At 37.7% G+C, this 12,081-nt stretch overlaps 1 long non-coding RNA gene across 1 annotated transcript in view; it reads left to right on the forward strand.

The window, feature by feature from the left end:
- LOC116085082 overlaps nt 1-12,081 on the forward strand; it is a 180,541-nt gene that overhangs the window by 18,087 nt on the left and 150,373 nt on the right. The window lies entirely within an intron of this gene.

Raw genomic sequence — 12,081 nt, forward strand, 5'->3', positions numbered from 1 at the left:
GCAGTATATATCAATAGATTAATGCCTTTTTCAAAAAGGTTTTCCAGTTTAGTGGAATATAGATTTTAAAGTATGACTTTATGATTCTTTGAATTTTCTTCATGTTGGTTGTAATACCATCTCTTTTTTTAACTTGGATCTTCTCTGTCCTTTGTAAGTTTAGCTAAAGATTTATCAATTTTGTTGACTTTTTTTCAAAGAACTAAGTACTTATTTCTTTGATTCTTTGTGATTTGTGTTTGTTTGTTTCTAATTTTATTGATTTTATGCCTGAGTTTGATTTATTCTTCTTGTATGCTCTTCTTGGGTATTATTTATTTTTCAAGTTCTCTCAATTTTGTCATCATGTTATTCATGTGAGATTTTGCTCTCTCCTCGCCCCCCATCTGTAGACACTTAGTGCTGTGAGCCTGCCTCTTAGAACTGTATTTTCAAAAGTGTTCAATTCTAAAAACTTTTTAAGTTCCTTCTTGAGTTCCGTCTTGACCTAATTTTCACTCAGTAGTAAGTTTTTCAGCTTCCACGAGTTTTCATATATTTTGCCATTTCTATTGTTGTTGGTATCCATAATGGTCAGATGCAATATAGTGTATTATTTCACATTTTCAAAATGATATTTGAGACTTGCTTTGTGCCCTCATATGTTACTAATTTTGGAGAATGGTCTGTTAGCTGCTGAGAGGAAATTATGATTTTTACTGTTTGGGTGGAATGTCCCATAGCTGTCTATCAGGTCCATTTGATTTATGATATGATTTAACTCCAACAGAATCTCCATCTAGTTTCAGTATTGATGACCTTTCTGTCACAAGAGTTAGGTAGTAATCACTCAATAACACTATGTTTAGAATAGCTCAGTATCGCCTATTGCCAATATGTGATATTAACTATAGTCATGCTTCTTTTAGGAACCTTTGTATTTGGTGCCTAAACATTTATAATTGTAATATCCTCTTGATGAATATTTTTTAATGAGTATTTAGGTCCCTTCATCTATTCTGATTAGGTTTGGTTTGAAGTCTGTTTTGTTAGACATCAAAATAACTACACATGCTTGATTCTTGGGTTTATTTGTTTAGAATACTTTTTTCCCCATTTTTTTTTACCCTCACATGGTTTCTATCCTTGGTGGTGATGTGTATTTCTTGAGTGTTGCAGAAAAATAGATTCTGTTTTCTAATACAATTTATTATTCTATGTCTTTTGTTGGGAAATTGAGACCATTGTTATTGAGGGTTATCAATGAGCATTGATATTAATGCTTGTTGTTTTGCTGTTGTGGTGTAAGGATTTTTTTCCTGTCTTTCCTAACTGCTCTGAGATTATTTATTTCATGCGTTCTCTTGATTATAGCTATTGTCCTTTCCAGACTAAAAAGTTTTTCTTCTATTGTAACTATTCTCAGCCTTCCTAATGCTGTGACCCTTTAATAGAGTTTCTCTTATTGTGGTGACCCCCAACCACTATCTTTATTGATGCCTCATAATTGTAATTCTCCTACTGTTATTGAATTGTAATGCAAATATGCAGGATATCTGGTATGTGACTCCTCTCGGGGTCATGTACCACAGGCTCAGTACTGCTCTATTGCTGCCTTTTGTAGAACTTAGATTGGTTGACAGAAATTGTTTACATTTGTTTTTATTGTGAAATGTTTATCTTTCTCCATTGCTAATAGTTGATAGTTTTGCTGGCTATCAAAGTTCAGGTTGGAATATATAGTATATGAGATCTTGTAGAACACTTGTCCAGGTCCCTTTAGCTTTTAGAGTCTCTATTGAAAAGTGAGGTGCTATTCTAATGGATCTTCTTTTATATGTCTTTTTTCCTTGAAGAATTTATTTATTTTTTTGTTTCGTTCATTTAGTGTTTTGGTTGTTAGGTGTCATAGGGAGTTTCTTTCCTTGTTCTATATATTTGGTTTTCTGTATGGCTTTTGTACCTTGATAGGCATTTCTTTCTTTGGACTGGGGAGATTTTTTTTTCTATGATTTCATTAACAATATTTTCTGTGCCATGATCTGGAATTTTTCCTCCTTCCTTTCTGTATATTATTCACAAGTTTCATCTTTTTGTAGTGTCCCAAATTTCTTGGATGTTTTTTGGCTCAGATGTGACATTTTCTTTGACTGAGTTATTCATTCCTTCAACCTTGTTTTCAAGACTTTAAATTTTCTCTTTCATGTCTTTTAATCTGTTGCTGAGAATTATCTCTCAGGTTTTTCTTTAACATGGTAAGTCTTTCATTTCCAGTTTTATTTCAGTTTGGGTTTCCTTTAGTGATCCTATTCTTCGTTAAAGTCTTCTTTCATGTCTTGAATAATTTATTTCTCTCAATTGTTTGTATTCTCATCATCTTCATCAAATAATTTATTTATATCATCTTTAAGGTCTTTGAATATATTCATGATTGCTAATTTGGTGTCCTTGCCTTGAACTTCAGCTAAATTGCTTACCTCAGGGCTTGTAGGGTTGCTGGCTTCTGAAGGAAGCATACTGTCTTGGTTGTTCATGTTTATGTTTTTGCACTGGAATATAGGAGAGTTGTGGTGTTTGAGGGTGCTTCTTGGTGGAGATACCTAGCCTTTTTTTTTGGTTGGGTCGGTGTTCCATTATTTGGTTGCATTTTCCTAACCTAGATCAGTGTGGTGGCTGTGGGGTTCTTGAATCCTAGCCCAATGTCTTGGGTGTGGGGTCCTTGGCAGAGATCAGCTCTTTATGCTGGCGCAGAGTCATAAAGGAATAGAGATGGGCTAAAATGAACAGAATGGAGGGGAAGAACTAGGGGACCCTGAGTCTGCACTAAAAGCCCTAATCTCTAGAGGCTCCTGTGTACATGTGCAGCGGGACAAAGGATAAGTCTGGAGAGACCTGAAAGCAGAACAGGAAAGAAGATGAATATCCCCAACCTGAGTTCCATCCTACTGTGGCAGCTTTGGGTCTCCAGTAGAGTGAAGTTCTATGGGTAAATTGAGTCACAAATGACTGGAGATAGACTAGAAGAAAAGTCTGAAAGGGGCCACCAAGAACAGGTAAGAGGACCCTGGGTTCACATTAAGAGACTAAGACCTAGGATATGTGGATTGGCTCTGATAGCCACTTCTTTACTCCTCAAATCATATATTTTCCTATAAATTGCTGTGCTCTAGGATGATGTAAAAATGTCCAATAGTGAAGCCTGAAGGATAAGCAATCAGTTCTTATGACAATTATAGCAGTGATGTTCTAGAGATCTGTGGTATCTTTCCTCTAACTTCTTGGCTATAACAAACTCTTTCAGGTATATCCACAGAGGGCAAGAGCACCAGGTAAATATGGAGTAGTGTTGTGGTAAATATTATTCTGGTGATTTTTACTCACCTTATGTCATTTAGTTACCAAATAAGAGGTCCAAAAGCCTTTATATTTATAATAAGCATTTAAAACTATAGAACTGGACAGATATCAACCCTTTATGCTATTTTATGTACTTCCCTGTCAAAAACCCTGTGATATCACTTGCCATGTTCTGCCTGGGATGCTCCTACTCCAACAGGCCAGCCCTATGGCTATATGCCTATGATCTAGCTACCTCATTGTGACTTCTTCCTTCTTGCTCCTTTCCCTTCCTCATGGTCCCTTCCTCAGACCCCAAAACCAGGAACCTTTGCTCCACTTCTTCTCTTCTGCTCAGCCTGGGCTGTAGCCATCTTTATTAACCAATCAGGGATAACTTGGGGTGCAAGGTTTATACAACAAAAGCTGGCATACACAAGGATCTATCATATCTTGAAGAGACAAGATCTTGGGTATTAACAGTTTGGCTCTATGGCAATTTTTATCTATAAAAGATCTGTCTTGATTATGATTCATCATACTGTCTCTATGAAAACACCTATCATATCATTCTAGTAGCCTATTTCCTTACATGTATTATATACCATACTTCAAATCCTTAATAATTTCCTAACCCCTTAACAAACCACTGAAGCCTCTTTGGGCTTATTTTCCCTTTGGCCCTTTTCACTATTTAACATATTGCTCTTTCTAAATAGTGCTCCTTCTATACAAATATTCTCCCTTCCTTTCCAAACCCATACCTTTCTATTCCCTACCTATCCAGGCTCATGCATTTAAAACTACCATCACCATCATGAAATTGAAGAAGATGTGCATATGAAGACATTGAACCTTGACTCAAATAGTAATTCCAAACCTGAAATTGTCAGGCAATGTAGCTTTCGTTTGGAGAGAAATTTAGAGGACAAAGTGAATATTTTGCTACTTCTCAAGCGACACTTGTAAAACCTTTCTACAGCATTGACTCCACTTACATGGTAATGTCAAACAATCTGTGGCTTACTATGATTTTATGGGGAAGGCAAAAACTTCCATCATCATTATCAATTCTCACACATCTGACTGCAGTAAGACAATGACCTTTTCAGGTGTTAAAATGGGACATTAGCTAAAGTAAGAAGACTACAGGAGAGAAAAGGTCAGCCGAAACCAACAACATTTTACTTATGAGTTCCCTGGATAAGTGGAGATGGTCTCAATAATATCGCCTCTCTATTACTGGCTCTGAATTTTAGCCTACTTCAGCAGATTGTGCTGAAAGAATAAATAATAACTTATTAATAATACTATTGACCCTAGCTTCTTGCAGCACTTATATTTGGCTTAGATTCATTCATATGGGTTGTAATGTCTTCTTTATTTTTAATGGATGCTAACTAAAGCTGACTGACCCAGTCAGTCTATTGTACATCACTGTATAGCATGCTATGTTTATGGAAGTATGATTTAAGTTTCTACCTTTCTTAAAAAAAAATTGTGAAGATTGAATGGCAACCAAAAACATGCTTCCTCTGCCTTTTAGTTCTGGTGGATGTGTTATACATTAAGAAGATTTCAATTTAATATCCAAAACTATATTCAAGGAATTTGATTTAGGTCTTAATAATAATGTTGAATACAAAGACAATAAAATTTATTTAGTTTGGTTTTCTAGAATTCTTCAATTTTGAGAAGTCCCAATTAATCTTTTTTTTCCTAATCAAGGACACATTTCTTAAAACCATGATATACAATTTTATAATTTAAGGTTTCTTAGAAAGAGCAAACCTTTAGGCAAACACTACCAACTATTTAAAAAGCAGTTTTTGCTTTTTGTATTATAAAATAGGGTTAGGGTCTAAACACCATAGACTCTGACACATTATTAGGTACATATTAATTAACTAAAAACTAGGATTCCTTAAAGCAAAATGACTAAAAGAAAAAGTATAACCTGGCTTGTTGAAATTCATATGACCCCTGTGGATTCTACATCTAGGGTGGGATCACAAATCTATTAACCATGAGAAATAACCATAGGAAAATAAAGCCTAATACAAGCAGGTGTTACTCATTTCCCCATCTTCTTTTAACTCTGTTGCTTTTTTGGGGCATTGCTGACATTCACAGAAAACAAGGATCGTGCAGCTGGCTTGGCTTCTTTTCCTTCTTATTCTATAGCGTCACCTCTTGACAGGTCTAACCATTAATGTCACCTGCCTTTCAGTTGACCAGCTCTCACCTCTCAGTCTTAAAGGAAGGATTTGGCTTTGTTCTTTGGTTATTAATTTATTATTTTCTTCTGACAGCAATTAAACTTGGAGGAATATAATAAAAGATTTTGAAAACAAGGAGGCACTCTCCAAGCCATTTTCTCATACACTAGTATCTTAGTTACTTTAGCATTATTGTGACAAAGTGCCTGACATAAGCATCCTTAGGGAGGATGATGTGTCTTGGCTCACATAGGTGGCTGGGCCTGAGGTGAGGCTGATTATCATGGTGGTGTGGGTATACAGAATAGGAGGCTGTTCACCCTAGAACAGACAGAAAATAAAGAGAAATGACATTTGACTAAAGATCTTTCTCTAGTGATTTATTTTCTCCATCCTGGTTCCCCTCCTAATCATTCCAGGACTGCCCAAAATAGCATAACCAACTGGGACTAAGTCTCTGGCACATGAGACATTTGGAAAGACTCTCCCATACCAATTAGACTCGTCGTATTGTTTGGCAACCAATGTTTGTGATCAGTATGATTATTAAATGCTGGAGCCAGTGTAATTTTGTCTGTCCCACAAACTGGCACCGATCTACAAATGGTTTTCTGCTCTTTATATGATATGAGGAAAAAATCAGAGACTCTTGAGGAAGAATTTGTTATAATTTTATATTTGTTAAACCTAATAATAAAAATGGAATTTTATATTTTATATGCATTTGATATCTTTATTTTGCTTTTTCCAGTATATCAATGTTATTACATTTTATTAAAATAATTTGCTTTTGTGAACTGGAGAGACAAATGCAGAAGAGTCCTTTATCATTGAAAAATATGGATGGATATGATTGTTATCTAGAGAATCGCAATATATGATAGATAATATACTAAAGATTCTGAGAAGCCACACAGTGAAAATACATGTTTAAAATTTGCCAGAATCCAGTATTTGAACTATTATCTTCTAGTTCTTTACTGTTAATAGAAAAGGTCTTTTTATGTTTTTAAAAGTTTTTTTATTATAATTTTGCTTTTGCACTAGGTCTGTTAATATCTCATACAATGATACTTTATCAACTATATTTTAGAAAATGTTGAGCCATGTGGAGCAAATTTGATCAAACATATTTTGAAAAGAACAGTAATGCAGTTTTGCATTTAAAACCTATTCAAAATAAAGAGCTGAAGCCTTTTATTTTGTATCTTAGTGGCAGAGCTTGTGCCCAGAATGCTGGACATCCTGGGTTCAACCTCCAGTTTTACAAACAAGATAAAACATGCCCCCAAACAAAAAAATAAAACCAATTACCCAACCATTTCCCCTCCCCCTAGCCTCCAAAGATCAGTGAGTACCTACCCCACATCTAACATCACATTTAGAAATGTATGCATTGACTGTTTAACTGTGACGTAAAAAGTCGAGGTGCACACTTATGTACCATTGAGACACTTTAGAGAGCCAGTCAAGTCATAGATGGAATTTCTTGAGGTCAGATGAAGGAGTAAGAAATAAAAGTGAGAGGAGAGGAAGACTTCAACCCTTTTCTCATGTAAAAAAACCAGGACCCTGTGTTGGAGCCATTGATCTTGTTGTGAATTCCCATCATGTTCAGGATTGTGATTTCAACTCTACACAATTGAATGCTGTTTGAAAGACTTCAAAACAGACTCTGGAGGTTTGGTTTGCACACAGAGGAGTCCTGCTACTGATTTCCTGAATTGAATGCACACAGGAAATCCAAACGCTCGAGCTTGCGGTGATGTAGGGGTTGCATTTTCTTCCTTGAATGACAAAATATTTGAACATTCTTAAACTGAAACTACAACAAAGAGACCAAGAGAATGTGGTTAAGTTTCTCAGGCCCTGATTTTAAAAGTGACATTGCTCTAAAGTATCGCTGTACAGCAATGCCTCCTAAAGGTCACTGGCAGCACATTGCCCCACGGGGTGTCATTCTTTCAGGTTTTAGGGTTCTACATTTCCCTGTAGTGTGTGTGTGTGTGTGTGTGTGTGTGTGTGTATGTGAGAGTGTGTGCATGCCACGTGTGTGCATGGTGAGAGTGTGTGCATGCCACGTGTGTGCATGGTTGTGGGGGCCACAGGTCAACACTGGATGTAATTCTTTGCCCTCATTGGCGAAGAGCTCCCCAAGTGTGCTCAGCTTCTAAGCGGGGGCCTTTTTATTTCTATCTCCCCAGCTTACAAGTGTGTACTCTCATGCCCAGACTTTTATTTTACTTTTTAAACACGGGTTCTAGTTCATGACTTCCCTCCTTTGCAAGGCAAGTACCTTTCCCACTGATCTATCTGCACAGCCCTTGGATAGACTCTTACTATTGATGACTTGATCTTATAAGTGCCTCATACATCACAATATGGTTAATGGCAACCCCAAGGGTCCCAATGATTTTAATCAGACTAGTAAGGGCATAATAGTGAAGAACATGTACACAGGCTAAATGTTGGTTTTCCAAGGTCAAACTCTGGCCTCTCCACTAATGGTGGGACTTTGAATAACTAACTTAGCTGTCTCCACTTGGTGGTAAGAATAGAAGAGATAATACAGCACTTAACAAGGATGTGCTACAGAGTGAGCTATAAGTATTGGTTAGATTTTGTAATTTATGTTGATAGACATGTCAAGTAGACTATGTTTTCAAATTGGCTTTATTATTTTGTTACCTTGTGGGTAACCTACATAGGAAACTATTATCAGCTGTGTGAAAAGCATAGCTTTGGAAACAGTTACTTCTGCATTTGTGTTTTATAGCACTAGGCTATCACCACATGGTGCTTCTCATCAGGTTCATGCTTGCAGCTGGTTAACAGCTTCCAATAGCTCATGGTCTAGAGTGGCTGGCCTGAGAGATAGTTTGCCTCTTCATGGTGACTGCACACATATCAGCTAATTCGTGAGGGTGTGGTGGTGGTGGGGTAAAGTATTGCCTGTTCTGATTTTAGAGTGTAAGTCTTAGAGGGATTCCTTAATCCCTTGTTCACAGAGATCACTCCACTTCTGTCCCACTGTATGCATATACCTTCCTATGCAGGTTTACGAACTGAGCAGTGGTGACTGGGACTCCCAGTGGAAACCAACCTCAACCTACACTAAAACGAATAGGTTATTCATGTTTGGTTTTCAAAAGGACTGAGGTGCATAGTTGACATACCAGAGCAAATCTGTCCTTCAGATTCTCCCAGCATTCCTCAGTCCCTACCTGGCATACTCTGCCCCCAACCCTGAACTTTCCAGCCCAGGGGCTCTGCTGCCCTTACCCCAGAGGCTCTTCCCGGATAATCCAGACATTTTGGTCTTTCCTCTCCTCCTCCCTCTCTCTCTTTCTCTCTCTCTCTCTCTTTCTCTCCCCCCTCGAGTGTACATGCCCCTTTCTTTCTCCCTCCTACTCTCCCTATGGCAACATCACTGGCCTTGGTCCTTGGCACCAATGAACTGTCCCACCTGAAAACAGCTTCCCAATAAACCTGCCTTTAATATAATCTAATATGGCTTAAATTGGTTCATTTCACCAGCAGGGAAGAAAAAAAACCCTATCAATTCAAGGTGAAGATTGGCAGAAACAAACCACAAGTTCAGAAATGAAGTGGACTTGACTGAGTGCTATTAAAATTCTGTCGTGGTTTATTGAATTGAAACGTTCATATTTATTCAAACTATTAACATGTCTGCTATATCAAGTTGACCAACTTTCTGAACTTGGAGATTGACCTTAAAGAAAATTATGTCCTACCAATAAATAATATCAGAATAAGCCAGCCAGTGGTGGCACACACTTTTACCAGCACTTGGGAGGCAAAGGTAGATGAATCTCTGAATTTGAGGCCAGCCTGGTCTACAGAGAGAGTTCCAAAATAACAAGATCTACACAGAAAAACCCTGTTTTAAAATACAAAAACAAACAGAATCAGGCAGCCAAACAAACAAGAAATGAGTATTAGAATAATCTCAAAGCGCTCGACTCTTCCCACTGTATTCTTGTCCATGTCTCAGGCTATTGAATAATAGTCCTCTGGTGGTTCTTCTAGGCACTGTCTGAGGGCAACAGCAAGTTCCTCTGTTTTTAATGCACAAAGCAGATCTAGCAGTGTTTGGATTGCTTTTGTTTTCCTGTTATAAGTTAATATTCATGATTGATTGCAATGGAGCATTAAAAAATGGAGAGATTCATTTGTGTCTGGGTGATGGTAGAAGCAATTATTAAAAAGACTGTGTGTTCCTACCCTTTATTATCCTCAATACAACAGATCAATTCTGTGCATCATTCATTTCCTCTGAATTTTAAGAGTTGAGTATGTAAAAATAAACCTTTAATTAGCAATTTAGTGAAGAAAATAGACTAATGTTTTGATATCACATTATGATTTTTTTCTCACTTCTGGGGCCTTTTAAAAATAATCTCCATCATTTCAACTTGGCAATGAAACTCCAGCCTCACACTCCAAATTAACTTATAGTTTTCAATAAGGGCAGTCTAGACTCTATGAGCCTTCACCCAATTTCAGAGCATAAGTGATTTGACTCACTCTGTATCCAAAACTTCTTCCTAAAGACAAAAAGTAGGAGTTAGGGTGTACAATTGCTTCCAAACCTTCCATAGGGTAAGAACAGTGTTCAATAACTTCATCAAATAAGGTCTAAATTTTATGGTGCAAATGCCAGGCTTCACAGGTCGGTGAGCTTTTTCAAATGGTACACAGGCTGCCTATATCAAATTTGTACAAAAGAATTGATTTTGGTGGTTGGAATGAGGCCATTTCAGTCTTGCTGCAAGCTTTCCAGAAATAATGGTGCTATATTAGAAGATAAATTATATATAGATTACTGTTTTTAAGCATTATTCAGAATGTTAACAACTAGTATAATGGGCTTTCTATTCCAATCCTAAATAGCAAGTGTCAACCTGATTTTTAAAGTTCTCCAGTGCCTCTCAGCAGTCGTGTGGCTCCTAGGGAAAGCTGTGCTGTCTGGCCTTCAGAAACATCATGTTTTATTCTTGTTTTCATCCCTTTGGGTCTGCTGTGCCTCTGTCACTGGAAGGACCTTTGATTCCTGGCAAGTTGCACTGCTGAGAGGCAGGCATAAACATGTGTACTGAAGTCGGGGAGCGGGGGGAGTCCTTCCTGTGCTTTGCTTTTGTGTGAGATATTAACAGGCAGGAAGAATTGTCCACACATGATGTGTATGTACTTAACCTTCTATAATGTACCTTGGGCCTTGTGATATGTGCCCATTGAGCATGACTCAGAAAGGAAGAATTTTTTTTTTCTTTTCTAATTTTTTAGTCTCATTCTTCCTAAAGATCACAAAGGTTTTGTGTGGTATGCATAGACAAGTCATTATTATTGTTGCTGTTGTTACTATTACTGTTATATCTATTACTGTTATATCTATTCTTTAGTAATTTCATATGTGTGTACAACACACTCTGATTACCCGTATAGCCCAACCGCCTTTACTCCCCTTACCCATCCATTTCTCCTCCTCCTAACAAGTCTCATTCTGATGTTGATGTCTTTTCGTTTTTGTTTGAGATCCATTGAGCTTAAGCAGAGTCATCTATGTGAGCATGTATTTGGAATTATATAACAGAGCCTTGTGGACTTACCAGTGGGCAAACATCTGACTCCAAGGACTCCTAGTCTTCCAGAGTCTATTAGTAGCCAATAGTTCAGTGGGGTGGAGTGGGACCCATTGAGTTGCTTCCCTCCTCATCCATGACTGACTCTTGTCAGACAGACCTTTGTGAAGGCCAAGTGCATGCAATCAGAGCTGTTGTGAATTCTTTTTGGGGGGGGGGCGTTTGAGACAGGGTTTCTCTGTATAGCTTTGGCTGTCTTGGAACTCACTCTGTAGTCCAGGCTGGCCTTGAACTCAGAAATCCACTTGTCTCTGCCTCCCAAGTGCTAGGATTAAAGGCATGTGCCATCACTGCATTTCACAACCACTCTCCATGCTAACTGGCTTTCATATTATTTCTATAACGTCTTTTGTATTATTCCCTGAGACTTACGGGGGTGGTACAAATGCCTTGTTTAGGGCTGAGTCCTCAGCTGTCTCTTATTCTTATCCCCTTAAACATGTAATACTCTCTGCATTCACTTCCAATTTTTGGAAAAAGAAACTCTCAGATTAAGGCTTAGAGTAACACTTGTGTTTGAGCATGAAAATAAATATTCAGAAGCCATTTTGACCCCATGTTAATTTAGTTGATAGTAAATAAGAACTCTCTTAGGACCTATGTCTTTCCCAGCCATAGGTTATGGCTGAGTTTAAAGTACTAGGTATAGATTCCCTCTTGTGGAGTGGGCCTCAGAACTAATTGGAGAGTACTTGGTTTCTTCTGTAATATCTGTGCCTCTATTGTAGCAGTGGGGACATCTTAAGCAAAAAATAATTTTTGAAAGCCTTGCAAAGATAAGAGCAATGGTGCATGCCTATAGCCTATCACAGGATGTGCTAAGAAAAAAGCATCATGACTTTGAGGCTAGACACACACACACACACACACACACACACACACAC

The sequence above is a fragment of the Mastomys coucha genome, unplaced genomic scaffold (assembly GCF_008632895.1).
Source record: "Mastomys coucha isolate ucsf_1 unplaced genomic scaffold, UCSF_Mcou_1 pScaffold9, whole genome shotgun sequence".
Classification (NCBI taxonomy): Eukaryota; Metazoa; Chordata; class Mammalia; order Rodentia; family Muridae; genus Mastomys; species Mastomys coucha.